This window comes from Rhincodon typus, chromosome 34, assembly GCF_021869965.1.
Source record: "Rhincodon typus isolate 14 chromosome 34, sRhiTyp1.1, whole genome shotgun sequence".
In the NCBI taxonomy this organism is placed as follows: Eukaryota; Metazoa; Chordata; class Chondrichthyes; order Orectolobiformes; family Rhincodontidae; genus Rhincodon; species Rhincodon typus.
Window position 1 is genome coordinate 16,132,234 of NC_063365.1, and position 18,124 is coordinate 16,150,357.

Here is an 18,124-nt window from a genome sequence, read left to right on the forward strand (position 1 = left end):
GGGCTAGGTGGATTGATCATAGGAAATGCAGGGATAGGGTAGGGGGGTTGGGTCTAGGTGGAATGCTCTTCAGAGGGTTGGTGTGAACTGAATGGGCCAAATGGCCTGCTTCCACACTGTTGGGATTCTATGAATTGTCTTGTAAATCCACACTATACTCTCTGTAGAACAATTATATCCTTCCTGTAATGTATTGGCCATAACAATACACAAAACCCTAGTTGTAGCCCAACCTATGTCTTATACCGTTCCAGCATTACATCCTGGTTTTTGTATTCACTACGTTGCCCAATGAAGGAAAGCATCCGATATACATGTCCTTTACCACCTCATCAACTTGTCTTGCTGCCTTCAGGAACGTGTGGACGTGCACCCCAAGGTCTCTCACTTATTCTACCCCTTTCAACACCCTTCCACTTATTGCTTATTCTTTGCTTTGTTTGTCTTCCCCAAATGCATAGCCTCACCCTTCTCCAGATTGAATTCCATTTCTGCCAACTCACCGAAACCATTGATATCATCCTTCAGCTGACAGCCATCCATTTTGCTGTCAACTACATGACTCATTTTTGTGTCATCTGCAAAATTCCCAAATGTACCTCCCACATTTAAGTTTCAATCATTAATGTATACCAGAAGCAGCAAGGGACCCAACACTGAGTGCTGTGAAACACCCACTGAAAACTGGTTTCCAGTTGCAAAAACATCTGTTGACCATTTTGTTTTCTGTCACTGAATCAATTTTGGATCCAACTCACCACATATCTATGTTTCCCAAAGGCTTTAATTTTTCTGACCAGTCTGTCATTTGGGACCTTGCCAAATGCCTGATTAAAATCCATGTCATTTTGTCCTTTTTTTTAGAAAAGAGAGGTTTTAAGACAGAGGCAGAGAGCTGTCTACTTGGAAAGCCAGTGAAGTAAACAGCCTGTGAGGCCTTGGGTTTTTTCCTAAAGTTGGAACAATAGAAGCAGCCTGGCTGGGTGTGGCCAACTCTTTCAGACCAGGATTTCTAGTTTTTTTAGTTTTTAGGTTTAGTTTTAAGCAGTTGCTGTTGGAGTCTCAACAGGGCAGAAGCTGCTGGAGTTTTGAAGAAGAAGAAGCTATTTTTTTCCCTTCTCTTGGTTATAGCTGGAAGCTAGGGTTTCTGTTCCTATTGCGGGTGTTACATGTGAGAAAAATCTGATTTCTGAATTTGGCTTTTTGCCCAAGGGGTGTGTTTACGGGATGTTAGCATATTGGAACAGTTAATTAGTAATAGTTACTGTATCTATTATTCTGTTGAGTTTTCAGATAGAGTTGTTATCCTCAGTTCTTTCTTTTGTTTTATTTTAACTATAATGTTGAATAAATGGTGTTTTGCTTAACTTTGAGTAGTTTGACCAGTCACATTGCATCTGGAACATAATACTTTACATTTACCTTTAAAATAAGGAAAAACTAGAGTCTAGGCTAATTTCTTACAATATTTTGAGGGGGTTCTGGTTTATTTCTGGTACAACATATACCTTTCTATACTGCCAATGTTCTATGCAGTACATTTTTAACCTATGTTTCCGCTGTAGTTTGGAGTAACTTGTTACGTTTCTGCCTCCCATTCTCTGCTGTCAATTTGCCCTCAGGTTCCCATCTCTCTGTTAATCCCATTTAAATTCTTTCCAACATGACCAGCAAAACCCCGCAGGAATATTCATCCTGATTCTGCTCAGGTGTAGACATCTGACTTGTAAAAATCCCATCTTCCCTGGAAGTAAGCCCAATGCTCTAGAAATATGATGCTCACTGTCTTATCCCAGATTTCCAGTCATCTGTTCACTCACTCAGTTCTCCTGTTTCTGTGTTTACTAGCATGTGGGACTAGGAGTAATCCTGAAACTACTGTTCTAACGGTTCTGCCTTTCAATCTTCTACCTGGTTTCCTGAAATTTGCTTTCACAATCCCGTCTCCATTCTGCCCAAGTCATTGATACCAACCTGGACCATGACCTCTGGCTGATCACCTTCTCCAAGAAGAATATTCTGTTACCCCTCTGTAATGTTCTTTACCCTGGCAACAGGGAGGCAACATACCTTCCTGGAAAAATGGTGACAGCTCCAGAAGCTGGTCCCCAAATGATGGAATCCCATGTCACGATTGTGCTGCCATCCTTCAACTCTGTGCCAGCCCCCACACCCTCACCTCCTTACAGCTGAGCCACCTGTCGTGCTACTGATTGGCTCTGGCTGCACTCCCCTGAGGCACCATCAATCCTTAATAGAATCCAAAAGTGGAATTCCCGCCAGCATTGGAGATGGATTGGTGGGGGTTGGGGGTGTCCTCCGGCACTACCAGCCTGGTTCTCTTCTCCTACCTTGCAGGCATCATTCCCTTGCTGCCTGTATACCTCTAACCAGTAGTGTGACCACCTCCCTAAACATACTATCTTCATGGTCACCTACCTCGCGGATGCACAACAATGACTCCAGCCACTGCTCAAGTAGCAAAACCTGGAATATGAGCTTTTGTGGGTGGTGACCCTTCCTGCAGCTGGGCTTGCTTGAGATGTACGGAATGTGCATGACTTCACATAAATTTCAGAAGTCTGAAATGCAAAAAGACTTGGGAGTTCTTGTCCAGGATTCTCTCAAGGTAAACTTGCAGGTAGTGTCAGTATTCAGGAAGGCAAATGCAATGTTGGCATTTATTTTGAGAGGAGTTGAATATAAAAAGCAGGGATGTACTACTGAGGCTTTATAAGGCCACATTTGGAGTATTGCGTGCAGTTCTGGGCCCCATATCTCAGGAAAGATATGCTGGCCCTGGAGCGGGTTCAGAGGAGGTTTACGAGAATGGTCCCAGGAATGGAAAGTTTAACATATGAGGAACGTTTGAGAACTCTGGGACTATACTCATTGGAGTTTAGAAGGATGAGGGGGAATTTAATTGAAACTTTCAAAATACTGAATGGCTTGGACAAAGTGGATGTTGGGAAGATGCTTCCATTGGTAGGAGAGTCTAGGACATTTTAGGGAAGACCTTTTAGAACGGAGATTCTTCAGCCAGAGAGTGGTGAATCTTTGGAATTCGCTGCCACAGAAGGCTGTGGAGGCCAGGTCATCGAGTACATTTAAGACTGAGATAGATAGATTCTTGATTATCAAGGGGATCAAGGGTTACGGGGAGAAAGCAGGAGAATAGGGTTGAGGAACTTATCAGCCATGATTGAATGGCGGAGCAGACTCGATGTGCAGAATAGTCTAATTTCTGCTCCTATGTCTTATGGTCTTCTGGTCTTAACATGGCACATATACTCCAGGAGCAAATTACTGCAGATGCTGGAACATATACTCTCCTTGGCCAAGCTGAACTGCCATCCTGAAACTTTTAAAGCTGTTTCTTACATTTAGAATAGGAGAGGAACTCACCAGCACTCACCAGTCAGTTTCTGCCCCTGGACTAAAGTAAGAAGCTACTACAGGGGGCTGAAAACAGTCAAGGGTCTAGGCCCGAAACGTCAGCCTCTCTGCTCCTATGATGCTGCTTGGCCTGCTGTGTTCATCCAGCCCTGCACCTTGTTGTCTCGGATTCTCCAGCATCTGCAGTTCCCACTATCTCAAAAGAGAAAGAAGTTATTTCTACTCAACGAGCTTCCTCATTCTCCCAAACTTCCACTTTACAGTCTGAACATCCAAAGCAGCACTTAGTACTGACAGGACAGCACTGAAAGTAGTCGCTAATTATACTTCCCGAAAACAATGACCTCAAGCTTCAAACAACCAGATTAAACCAGCCACTAATTAACTAGCTACAGCTTCTTTCAGAGCCTGAAAAGCCTTGAATTAAGATAGCAGTAAGACAGCTTTTCTCAACTTAAGGTGTAAAATTTAGTTAATTGCTAAATTAAAGCAAACTCTTGACTAGCAATAAAAGAATTGCCTCTTAAGACTCTCACGCTCACCAGCTCTCAGTGCAAAAACTGATTGTGATAATAGGAATTGCAGTAACTGGTGATAGCTGCAGCGCAGCCTACACTCACGAGAGGAAAATGTAGGCGAAAGGACCTATCTATATGAAAAATGTCTTGAGAGTCAAGAGCCATTTCCTCTCCAAAATGGTAATGGTGTAAAGTGCAATCTAGTGGATGCAGCGTAGTCACTAAGTGGGTGAGAACTTACGTTTAATAATCTCCACAGTCACACCTTCAATTTCCTTTTGTTGTAACTGACAACACCATTAGAAATTCCATGTGATATTGCAGTGATTTGAGTGAATTTTATTAATTGCTATGTTTTTCATCGCTTTTCCATTTTAGAGTGAGATTGAATTTTCCAGCTGTGGTTAGTCAACCTTCAGTTCCTGGATCTGTTATCATTAATCAGTTGTCATGGGACACCACAAAGTGGAGACTGAAAGCACGGATCATTTTTGAAGGCAGTGAAAGTGTGGTATTTTGCTCTGTGTAGTTTAATGTGCCTGGCTTTGAAGCAATTTGTGAGGTAAAATAAACATAAATCCCCACCAATATTCATAAATCTTCATTTAAGTATCACCACACAATTCTCTCTCTATCAAAACAGTGTCCCAAAGGTTCACAATTGGCGTGCTGTGCTGTCTTCCTGCTGCTTGCTTTGCTAGAAGCAGCTTTCACAAGAGATAAATCATGTTGAAGCCTTTTCGTTTGATAAGGTTTTTTCTGTGAATTAGCAAATCATCATACTGCTCTCGCAGATTAATGCAGTCCTAACAATCTGTTCAGCCCCTTTTGACTTAAACCCTTAAGACTGCTGAATCAAAGAAAATTAAAGGAGAGAATATTCATTCATTATCCCACTGCACAGTAGACTGCACAATTCATTTTGTAATTCTCTCTTTATACTTTAGGGCTAAGGAATGTCTCAACTACACAATACTTCCACGGTGCAAGTTCATTTCAAGTTGGCATTATTTTCAGAGAGTACATTGGAATTCTAAATTTTATGCAAATTTACAATACTACAAACCTAATTAAGATTACAATGGAGTTGAAATGCCAGAATCTTAGCGAGATGTTTGTTTCCAGCCCAGCTCAAGTAGACGGCACATGAATAGCAGTGAAGATTAGCCTTCAGCTCTCTAGCCTCACAAACAATCTCCACAGATCAAATGAAGATCCTTTCTCTCCAATAATATGTTGAGATTTCTGCAGCTCAGTTCGTGATGCGATCCCCCATCAAAATGCTGGTTTGCAACGGGATTGAGTGGAAATAGCTGACTGTACTGGTCCTGTCTGCATGACCTTGTAAAATGATGTCCATTAGTGTTGTTTGATAACCTCTGTGTAAATAGGTTTTGTGGATGCCATTTTATAAAAAAGCTCATGCTGCTGGATGCTATTAGAATTGCTAATGGCAGAAGTAAGACTGTTGTACCTCTAAATCCAGCAGTGGTGAATTTGCACCAAAGTTTGATGGGCAATTGATTGAAATGCCCAACTGTGGACAATCAGAAGCACAACAACTATGTGACATGGGCTGAACATGGAATGAATAACTGATCATTTAATATTTCCATCAGTGCATCATCTTTCTCATGAGCTAATGCCATAGCTGGGGAGCATTGAACATCAGGAGGATGTGTGTCATGTGTCCATTGTTCCAAACCATATTTTGCACTGGGAGGATTGTGAATTATTTTGCCTCTTCTGAGTGTCGGTAGAGACATGGTGGACACATTCGTAATATTTTCATTTTGGTTGAACAAAATGAATGTTTGCTAAGATATCTAAAGCAAAAGCACTGGAGTTAGCATTCCAAAGTGAAAATAGTTCTGTGCCTTTATTTAGGAGGGGAGAACGAGGTACAGTAATAATATCACTGACTAGTCATCCAGACTTGTAGGTTAATGCACTGGAGATGTGGATTCAAATCCCACCACAATATCTGGTGGAAATTAAATTTAACTAATAAAAATCTGGAATTGACAGTCTGTGATTGAGCATGAGTGCTCATTAGGGAAGGAAATCAGCAAACTTTACCTGGTCTCCCCTACGTGGGATTGAAGGCCGACAACAATGTGTTTTGTTTTACACACTTGTAAGATGTGGGTGTCACTGACTGGGCCGGCATTTATTGCCTGTTCCTTGTTACTCTTGAGAAGGTGGTGGTGAGCTGCCTTAGAACATAGAGCATAGAACAGTACAACACAGTACAAGCCCTTCGGCCCATGATGTTGTGCCGAAATTTTACCCTAAACCTAAGGTCTATTAAACCTCCACCCCTACCTTATACTATCATCCTTATGCCTGTCTAATAGCCGCTTAAATGCCCCTAATGAGGCCGACTCCACTACCCTCTCTGGCAATGCATTCCACGCCCCTACCACTCTCTGAGCAAAAAACCTACCTCTGACGTCTTCCCTATATCTACCTCCACTCACTTTAAAACTATGCCCCCTCGTAATAGCTACCTCCACCCTAGGAAAAAGTCTCTGGCCATCCACTCTATCTATATCTCTGATCATTTTGTACACCTCTATCAAGTCAAGCCTTCTTGAACTGTTGCAGTCCACACGCTGTAGACCACAATACCCTTCGGGAGAGGATTCCAGGATTTTGACCCAGCAACACTGAAGAACAGTGAGATATTTCCAAGTCAGGATGATGAGTGGCTTAGAGGGAATCTTGCAGGTAGTGATGTTCCCACGTATCTGCTTGTCCATCTAGATACAAGTGATCGTGAGTTTGGCAGGTGCTGTCTAAGGATCTTTGATAAATTCCTGCAGTGCATCTTGTCGATAGTACACACTGCTGCTACTGAGCATCGGTGGTGGAAGGAGTAGATGCTTGTGCATGTAGTGCCAATCAAGGGCTGCTTTGTCCTGGATGGTGTTAAATATCTTGAGGGTTGTTGGAGCTGCCCCCATCCAGGCAAGTGGGGCGTATTCTTTTACACTTGTGACTTGTGCTTTGTAGATGGTGGACAGACTCTGAGGAGTCAGGAGGTGAGTTACTCATCGCAGTATCCTAGCATCTGACCTGCTCGTGTAGCCACTGTGTTTATATTTAAGGTTAAATGGTATCCCCCTCAGGATGTTGATAGTGGAGGATTCAGTGATGGAAGGTGGTTAGATTGTCTCTTATTGGAGATGGTCATTGGCTGCCATTTGGGTACTGTGCATGTTATTTGCCATTTGTCAGCCCAAGTCTGGATATTGTCCAGATTTTGTTACGTTTGAACATGAACATGCTTCAGCATCTGAAGAGTCGAGAATGGTGCTGAATATTGTGCAATCATCGGCAAACATCCCGACTTCTGTCTTTATGATGGAGGGAATGCCAGGTATGACTCCAACCAGCAGAGAGTTTGTCCCCTGATACCCATTGATTCCAGTTTTGCTAGGGCTGTTTGATGCCACACTCAGTCTAATGCAGCTTTGATGTCAAGGGCTGTCACTTTCACGTCATCTATTGGCTGCCATCTGAAATCGCCCAGCAAGATGTTCAAGGGAATGGGTAATAAATGTTCGTCTCCAGCGATAGCTCCCATCCCGTGGGAAAGAATAACAAGCTTGAGTTGTTTGGAGGTTGCTGAGAGTTACTTTCACTAGCCTGGTACAAAGTGGGCATGGTTATATTGTGGTATATACAGTGAATTTGAAAAATATGGCACTCATTTGGAACAGTTTCCAAGTGAACACAATGGTCTGAAATGGCAAAGTGCGTGTTTAATGATCTGGCATATTTCATATCCTTACCTGTATGGAGCAATTATACAGTACATCCAATATGTGCTATAACCAACTAATATTTCAGAGGACCTTTGGGTGCGGAGGGAACATCAAAAGAACTCTGCTATACTATTATTATTGTTAAACTTACTTTGATCATATGAGCCCACTGGAAGATATAAGCAAAGGAACACAAAACACATTTGATATTTCTTTGGTGTTTTATTTGAGACAATGGTGCATTTATTCTAATATCAGAATATTTCCCCCAGGATTATTTTCCTACAGATATAGAGAAGCAATTTTCCAATAAAAGTAGGTAACGCTATGTCAAAAAGAACTCCTTTTAAAGTGAGAATTATAAATATGGGGTGATTTTCCAAAAAGTTTCTCCTGTGGGTGAAAATATAAACATGCTTATTAAAGATGAAAACAAGTTCTAAGAATTGTAGCAGTAAGTTTTCGATTAGATTACGGGGAGGTGTTGGGAATATATAAGGTGTTTATTAGGGAATCATCCATCATGTGGACCCTCATGGATCATGAGTCCATGTTTGGAATTTGGACACAAAGGTTGGGACAGATATTTCCCTGCAATTCTCCTGTTTGTTGGCCAATTCCCACCCGGAGTTAAGCTTACCCTTTCAAAATGAGTGTGTGGTGAGCAAGTCTCTCAACTTTTCGAAAGAGAGCCAATAAGGGGGATTTATGTTTCTTTTCTTGTCATATTTTGTAAGATATAGAGAGTTTTTTTTATCTCAACGAGAAGATAATTCTTTCAGTACAGATATCTTTTTATCATGAACCACTGTCGCTCAATAATCCCAGTTATCTGTGGAAATGTTCCAGATATCTTTTAGGAACAAAGACATCATTTAAGCTAGCAGTACACTCATCAGTTTGCAATTACCTTTCTGCTGAAGATTTGAACAAATGAACAATCGTCAAGTAGAAGTAAGAGCCAAACGTAAATGGGAATACATTTTTTTTCTTTCTCTCTGCTGTCCTATGTGCAGCAACACCACACTTTGAGGCCAGAAGTATCGTTATTAGGGTCATAGAGATATACAGTATGGAAACAGACCAAAGCAATAAAAATTGCTCAGTGATGGGTTGGCAACAAGCAACATGTGACAGATGAAGTTTCTCGTGATGCAGAAACTCAGCCAAGGACTAATGAGACTTAGTCAGGTGAGATTAACACATTTAAGTGACAGGTCGCATTGGGAGCGTGAACAAATGACCTTGGGACTGTGAGTCAACCACTCGACCATTTGAACCTCTGACTCACTTCTGCCTGAAATGTTTCTGGTCTTTGGAAAGTTTTTGCTTAGGCTTTCAGCATTTTCCTGAACAGTGTTGGTATATCTGAATGTCAGGAGAGTTTAAAAATAATAACTAATCCAACACATAGTACCTCGAAGCTATCCGTCAGCTGAGACTGTACAAACCTTGATTTCCAACAAGGCAATTAGTTTGAGCTTTGAGCTGCATGCTACCAAAAATAATTTGCCTCAGCTGGATAGGCTTTGTCACTTTGAAACTGAGTTACTGCATTGAGTGGATAAGCAGTCTACCCAAAAGCTGCCAGTTTGGGAAATGGGAGTAGAGACTGACATCCCATAGTACCACCAAGCATCTTGTCATGGGGAAGACTTTGCCACTTCTCTAGAGAGACACCATGTGAGAGGACTAACAGTATTCTGTTAAACAGAGAATGGTTGCTGTTGCTTCGCTCGGTTGGTTGAACTACTGGTATTAGTGTACAGAGTGACACCAACAGCAGGCAGTTGATTAATGTCCTGCTTGAGACATGGGGAACCTCTGGTTAGCCTCATCACCAAGTGTATATTTCTAATCAGAGAAGAGCCTCTGATCCTTATGGCAACTTAATTTTTTGTGAGCAAATTAGTTGCTGCATTTCCTAAGTTAGCACATGGTTGCACTTCAAGAACTAGTCAGTTGGCTCTAGAGCAATTTGAGAAGTCCAGTGACAATGAAAAGTCTAAAAAGACTTAGACAGAGGCATACAGGTTACATTGCACAGGGCGTGCAGTAGGCGAGATCAACATTAGCAAGATCAGCGTTATTTGAGGCTTGACAGTCCATTCAATAGTCTGATGACAGCCGGGAAGAAGCTGTTCCTGAACCTGCTGGTGCATGTGTTCAGGCTTCTGTATCTTCTGCCTGACGGAAGAGGTTGTAGGAGATCATTACCAGGGTATGATGGGTCTTTGATGATGTTGGCAGCCTTTCTGCAGCAGCGAGCCGTGTAAATGGCATCCATGGATGGAAGTTTGGCTTCCATGATGGTTTGGGCTGTGCACACCATCTTCTGTAGTTTCTTACAGTCCTTGGCAAAGCAGTTGCTATACCAGGCCGTTATAGACCCAGACAGTGCGCATTCAATGGTGCATCTGCAGAACTTGGTGAGGGTCCTTATGAAGATGCCAAATTTCCTAAGCCACCTGAGGAAGAAGAGGCGTTGTTGTGCCTTTTTGACTGGCGCATCTACATGGGACATCCAGGACAGGTTGTTGCTTATCGTCACTCCGAGGAACCTGACACTCTCCATCCTCTCAACCTCAATTCCCTTGATGTAGATGTGGGCGTGTTCTCCTCCTTTCTTTCTGAAGTCAAATGTTTGGTTCTTTAGTTTTACCAACATTGAGAGAGAGATTGTTCTCACTGCACCACATCACCAAGCCCTCTATCTCCCTTCTGTATCTTGACTCGTCTTTGTTAGATATCCATCCTACTATGGTGGATATTGGCAGAGGGTTAAAAACAGGAGAAAATACATGTCTCAAAGATTGAGGTGTGAGAGATAGGTTCCAATTCTTGGGGCACTGGCACCAGTACTGAGCTATTCCATTGGCAAAGCCTTCATTTAAGTCATGCTGGGACCTGTGTCCTGGTGAACCAGGGTTTTCGATACGGCTTTAAGCTAATTAGTGGGGAGGAGCATTCAGTAGAAGGGAAGTGTAAAACATCAAAAAAAAAATGAGGGAGCAGAGGTGCAGGGTAGTGAAGAGGTGAATGATAATCAAAGTGTGACAACAAGAGGCAGAAAATATATGTGAAGAGTGCAGTAGGAATTAGAACCAGAAAAATAATAATGCTAAAATGTGAGAGCTTACAGCAGTTTATCTGAATGCATTTGTAACACGATAGATGAATTGACAGTTCAAATAGAAAGAAATGACTATCACCTGATGGCCATAACAGAGACGTGGTTGTGGGATGACCAAGACTGGGAACACGATACTCAAGGGTATTTGAAGTTCTGAAAAAATAGACAATGATGAAAATAGTGTTGTTAATAAATGAAACTGTCAGTGTAATGATGCATAGTGATATCGGTATAATAGATCAAGATGTGGAATTCAGTTTGGATGGAAATACCAAGGGAAAGAAGCCATAGGTTAAAATCATTTATAGGCCTCTGAAGAGCTGCCTCACTGTAGGACAAAGTATAAATTTGGAAAATAAGAGAGGTTTGTGAGAAGAACATTACAATTGTCATGGGTAACTTTAATTGGCACATTGACTGGACAAATTAGATCGGCAAGGATAAGGAGAAAGGTAATTTGTAGAGTACGTTAGGGATTCTTTTTTAGAGCATTGCATTGCAGAACCTGCTGGGAAACAGGCTATTTAAGGTCCATAATGTGTAATGAGGTGGTTTATAAGACATCTCATGCCCCGGGTGGCAGTGCTCACAACTTAGAAGAAATTCAGCAGTTTGAGGGAGAGCAACTTGGGTCTAAAACCAGTTTGTTCACCTTAAATAAAGGGCAGGCACAGAGGAATGAAGATAAGATCCATCTAAAGCAGACTGCGAAAATAGACTAATGGGAAGGTCAATTGATAAATAGTAATAGACAGTTAAGCAAATATTTCATAATGCTCAGCCAAAACTTTATTCTGGTTTAAAAGAAGGACTCTAATGAAGCACCATGGTTAGAAAAGATGGTCAAGGAGAGAATCCAATCAAAAACTAATTCATACAAAGCAACAAAAACTAGTGATAGGTTATAGGTTTGGGATTTTTGGAACCAATAGTGGATGTCCAAAAAGTTAATAAAGAGGGAAAAAATTAACTATGTAAGTAAATTGGCAAGAAATATAAAAACAAGCGGCATGTGCATCTATAGGTATAAAGAAAGCCAGAGTGTAGCTAAACTAAGCGTGAGATTATTGAACAATGCAACTGGGTAATTGATATCAAGAAATGAGGAAATGGTACTTTATTTAAACCAATATTTTACGTCAGTCTTCAAGATGACAGACACTATGAATATCCTAATGATAGCAGGTAAGATGCTGATGGGATAAAATATCTTGCAACGGTCTTTATCATGGGGGTAAAGTATTTGACAAACAAATAGGCAGACAACACTGATGGCCTGCATCCAAGGGTTTTAAAAGTAGAAGCTGCAGTGATGGTGGAAGCATTGGTTGAAATCATAGAATCCCTACAATATGGAAACAGGCCCTTTGGCCCAACAAGTCCACACCAACTCTCAGACTATCCCACCCAGACCCATCCCTGAACTCTATGGGCAATTTAGCATGGCCAATCCACCTAGCCTGCACATCTTTGGATTGTGGGAGGAAATTGGAGCGCCTGGAGGAAACCCACGCAGACACGGGGAGAACGTGCAAACTCCATACAGTTACCCAACTGTGGAATTGAACCTGGGTCCCTGGTGCTGTGAGGCAGTAGTGCTAACTACTGAGCCACTGTGCCGCCCTAATATTGTATAGTGTTAGGGGTAATGTATTAGTGTGGTCAGAAGAGATTCACTAAGATGTTGCCAGGTATGGAAGGTTTGAGTTATAAGGAAAGGTTGGATAGGCTGGGATTTTTTTCACTGGAGTATAGGAGGTTGAGAAATGACCTTATAGAAGTTTATAAAATCATGAGGAGTACAGATAAAGTTAATTGGCAGGTATCTTTTCCCTAGCAGTGCATTAATAGGAAAGGTTTGGAGGAATATGGGTCAGGAGCAGGCAGGTGGGATTAGTTTAGTTTGGGATTATGTTTGGCATAAACTGGTTGGACTGAAGGGTCTGTTGTGTGCTGTAGGAACCTGTGACTGAGGATTGGTTACTACACAGAAAATTGAGAATTAGGATTAATTGGTGTTTTTCAGGTTGGAATGTGCCACAAGAAAAAGTCCTACGGTCTCAATTATGTAGTGTCTTGGAGGATGGGGGCAGAGTGTGATGTATCCAAATCTGCTGATGATACAAAAATAGGTGGGATTTTTTATTCACTTGCAGGACGTGGGCATCACTGACTGGGCCCAGCATTTATTGCCTTTCCCTAGTTGCCCTTGAGAAGATGGTGGAGAGCTGCCTTCTTGATGAAGGAGGTCATAAGAAATCTGCAAGAGGTTGTAGGCAGGATGGGTGAGTGAGCAAAAGCTTAGCAGGTGGAGTACAGTGTCTGAAAGTGTGAGGTCATGCATTTTGGAAAGAAGAATCAAAAGGCAGACCATTATTTAAATGGAGAGAGACTCCAAAAATGTGCAGCACAAAGGGATCTGGGTGTTCTGTGCATGAAATGCAAAAGGTTAGCATGCAGGTGCAGCATGTATTGAAGATGCCACATGAGATTTTGGCCTTTATTACAAGGGAATGGAGTCTTAAAAACAGGAAGATATTATTACAATGGTACAGGTGTTGGTGAGGCTGTACCTGGAGTACTGAGCACAGTGTTGCTCCCTGTACAGCTTTGTTTTAACTGCCACCTTATGAACTGGCACTCTTGATAAACCAGCAAAAATTATATATCTGAAATACTGAAAGTTTACTGTATTATTGCAATCTCTGTGATGTCTGAGTGGCTAGTTGAGGGTGTGAGCGAGAAGGCGCTCTGCTGGTAAGTTTTAATTAAGGCAAAGTTGCTTTATTATTAAAGTGATTTTTGCTCTAAATAAAGTATAACAGTGATGTGCATACCCTCTGCATTACATGCCTGTTACTTAGTATGTGTTTTTATATTGATTATGTGGACCCTTTAATCAAACTGAATACTTGATCAACCAGCACACTCCTGGTCCCGTGGTGTCAGTTAATAGAAACATTTGCTGTATTTAAACAAGGATGTACTGTCATTGGAGACAGTTCAAAAATGATTCACTGGGATGAAAGGGTTGACTTATGAAGAATGGCTAAGCAAGCTAGGTCTAATTTATGAGAGTTTAGAAGAATGAAGAGTAATCTAATTGAAATATACAAGATTCTCAGAGGATAGGTATTGAAAAGATGTTTCTGCTAATGGAGGAATCTCAAACTAGGGATGCAGTTACAGGATAACAACACCCTTCATTTTAAACTGAGATGCAAAAGAATTTCTTCTTCCAGAGGGAATTGAGTGTTTGGAATTCTCTACCCTAGAGAATTCCAGATCACTGCAAGCATTTAAGGAGGACAGAGATAGATTTTTGAAATATTGGGGAGTTGAGGGTTGTGATGACCTGGCACAAGAGAGAGGTTGAGGTCTAAGACAGATTAGCCCCAAGTGGCATTTATGGGTCAAGCCACAGCAGATGGACTGTAGCGGTTCGAGAAGGCAGCTCACCCACCTTCTCAAGGGCAATTAGAGATAGGTAATAAAAGCTGACCAGCCAGCGATGCCCACATTTCATGAATGAATTTTTAAAAGCCATAATTTTGCTGAATGTCAAGCCAGGCTTAAGGGCCCCAATGGCTTATACCTGCTCCTGTTTCTTAAGTTCTTCTTATTAAGTTGGATCCAGGCACTTTCTTATCAACAGAAGACAAAGTATGGTGTGTGATGTGAAATCATCCTCTCTAGAGTTGTCCTGTCTAGAATGATCCCAGGTAACTGTGTTGTGACCTTTATTCTTCCTGACACACTTACATGAATGACCCTCCCAAGAAATTTAAAAAAAAAGGATGTAATGATTTGCAATGTTTCAAGCATCAGAGAAAACATAGGATTGTATCAATTCACTCACAATGATCTTCTGGATTTTCATAAATCATAGGAACAATGAAAGATGGTGATCAATGAAAAAACAATACTATGTCATGCATTTCACCACAGAAAAAGATCCATCGACAGATGCTTCAAATTCCGTAAACAAATTCTCCACATATTTATATCTGGTGGTTTGTCTTAAAAATATCATCAACAGCGATTCACATCCAGCTGGTAATACCCAAAGCAAACAGGTTCTAGGATTTGTCAGGAGGCATCTTTGGTACTGTAACAAAGACATCAGAATTATAGCTTACCAAAGATATAATCGTCCAATTCTGGAATATGCAAGCTGTGTGTGTGTGATCCTACACACCTAGAGATATGTTGCATGATTCAACATGGCAACTACACCAGTGTCACATCTTTGATCAAAGATTTGAAATGGAATTGCTACAACAAAGAGGGGAACAACAGACACAAAAAAAACTAAAGTATGGAATGGATGATGGGAGTTGACAGAAACGAATAACTAATTCCCTCTAGCTAATACAAAAACACAAAGTAATGATCCTCATAAAATAGGAAAGTTGCGTGTTACCAAGAAACCGTATTCACAATCATTCTTTCAAAGGATAATCCCACAAGCTGTCAAACGAAATAATCACAGTTCAAGCTGTTAAACTTAAAGGGTGCAGAAAGGATTTACAAGGATGTTGCCAGGGTTGGAGGGGTGGAGCTATAGGGAGAGGCTGAATAGGCTGGAGCTAAATTCCCTGGAGCGTTGGAAGCTGAGGGGTGACCTTATAGAGGTTTATAAAATCATGTGGGGCACGGATAGGGTGAATAGCCAATGTCTTTTCCACAATGTAGGGGAGTCCAAAACTAGAGGGCATAGGTTTAAGGTGAGGGGGAACGATATAAAACGGACCTAAGGGGCAACTTTTTCACGCAGAGGGTGGTGCGTATATAGAATGAGCTGCTAGAGGAAGTGGTAGAGGCTGGTACAATTACAACATTTAAAAGACATTTGGATAGCCATATGAAGAGGAAGGGTTTAGAGGGATATGGGCCAAATGCTGGCAAACGGGACTGGATTAATTTAGAATATCTGGTCTGCATAGACGAGTTGGACCGAAGGGTCTGTGTCCATGAAGTACATCTCTATGACTATGACTTTCAACACGATGTAAACTAAAAGGCTGACCTTGAGCTGGAGGAGTGAGGTGACCTTTCTGACGTCTTGGGACCCTGTCCTGGATTAATTGGTTTTTAAGGTTCAAAGAGATGATTGTCCTAATGTAAACTCCCACCCACGAGAATCTGAGTATAGTAAGTTCCTTGCTATTTGGATTCCAAGGAACTTTCAGGCAACGAGCATCCAAGATTCAGAAGGGGAATTCCGAATGCTTGGGTCTGGATATTGGGGACTTTACCACTATTACCAATTGGTTGGAAATAATGGAACAGATGCTTTACTGAAGCTAGCTCAAGATTGACCTTATTGACAATGACGGAGACACCCATCCCAGCCAGGTATACCAGTATTTATGAGTGGTCCTGGCCACTTGTTTTTAAAACATACATGAATCTGATGGGATTTTTTTTTATTCCATTAATAAACCTCAGTTTTATTATTAAAGAAAATCTGCAGCCTTGTATGCCTATGCTTCAATGAATGACCACCACATTAAGTTAAAAAAGAACAAGTCAGATTTCAGTCTATGATCCAGTGGTAACATCCAGCTGGGATTGTAACACCATCAATATATTCTGCTAATTCTTTATGCCTCATGTTTTTATCTAGTTTTACTTATTTTGCAACTCTTCTTTTAATATTTAGTTCCACATTCCAACTATTCTCTAGCTGTAAGGAATTTCTCCTGAATTCCTGTTGGATTTAATAGTGATTGTCTTATATTTCTGACCTCTGGGTCAGTTTTCCCCTTGTGGTAACATTGTCTCTGTTTCCATCAATCAAGTTCTTTCAAAATCACAGAATTGCAGAATTCTTCTAGTGCAGGAGGCCATTTAGCCGATTAGGTCTGTGCCAGCTCTCCAAACGTACAATTCTCTCATTGCTATTCTCCTGCCTTCTCCCTGTAACTCTGCACATTGTTCCTTTTCAAATAAGCATCTAGTTCCCTTTCAATTGAATCTGCCTCCATCACATTGTCAGGTGATGTATGCTTGACCGTAACCACTCATTGTGAGAGGTTTGTTCTCGTATCACTTTTGTTTCATTTACTGATTACATTAAGCCTGTCCCCTGCGTTTCAGAAGTTAGAAAATTGAAACAAAATAATAATGTAATCTTAAAGAATTCAGTCAGGTCACCCACAATGGTCCCGTTTTCCACAATAAAGAGCCCCATCATGTTGAGTCCTTCCCTGATAGGTATCAGCATGGTTCTATATTTTTTATTTGTTCAGGAAAATGGTAGTTTAATTTTATACAGAGGTCCTGTAAAATGTTATGATGCTACTATAAAGCAACAGTGCGCAATATATTTTTTAAAAGGTTCTGCAGCACTTTATTTTGAATTTGGTTGCTTAATCACAAATTAATTATCGGAGTTTCAACAGAGATTGAACAAGTTCAAAATGAATACACTAAAAAGATCTAAAAGCATAACATAATTGTAGTGTTGAGAAACCCAACAATTAGCATGAAAAAGGTTCAATTTTAATACTAATTTACACTCAGTCTCTTGAAGATTTTTTATCAATGGTTTCCAGGTTTTAAGTGAATGTTGTAAAAATACTGCAACAGAAATCCATAGCTGTCAAGAGCTACTTCTTTAATTTGATGGCTTTTTTCACTGCAATACAATTGGAGTTATCCTCTTCTCTCTCTCTCATTCTTTGAAACAATCCAATAACCCTAGAAACAAATCTAAGGGGTTTCTCCAGTTGCTATGATAGTACCCAGAAAATGGCAGTCATAATTCTTGTATCTTGCATGAATTTTGGAATATGTGTGTTAAGATGCTGACTACATAGTTCCACCGCTTGCAACTCTGTGAAAGCAGAATGAATGGTGCTAAACTAGTCAAACCCTCCTACCACCAATAGGTTTGAACAGCTACACCAGGTCATTTTATATTCAGCAGCCCACTGCTGATAATATTCTGATCATCTTGATTTGGTTGCACTATTGCTGTAATATGTCAGTGTGGCTGTCACAAAGCACGAATGGGATAATAAAGCATCTGATATCAGCATTAGCTCTTGTGCCAGCATTCTAGGAGGGACATCCTGCGCAGAACAAATAGGTCAGACCTTTAGCCTTTAAACTTTGACTTCAACTTTGGTATATAAAAGAACAAAGAAAGAACAAAAAAAATTATAGCACAGGAACAGGCCCTTTGGCCCTCCAAGCCTGCGCCGGCCCTCCAAGCCCACGCCGATCCAGATCCTCTATCTAAACCTGTCGCCTATTTTCCAAGATAACAAGGTGTAGAGCTGGATGAACACAGCAGGCCA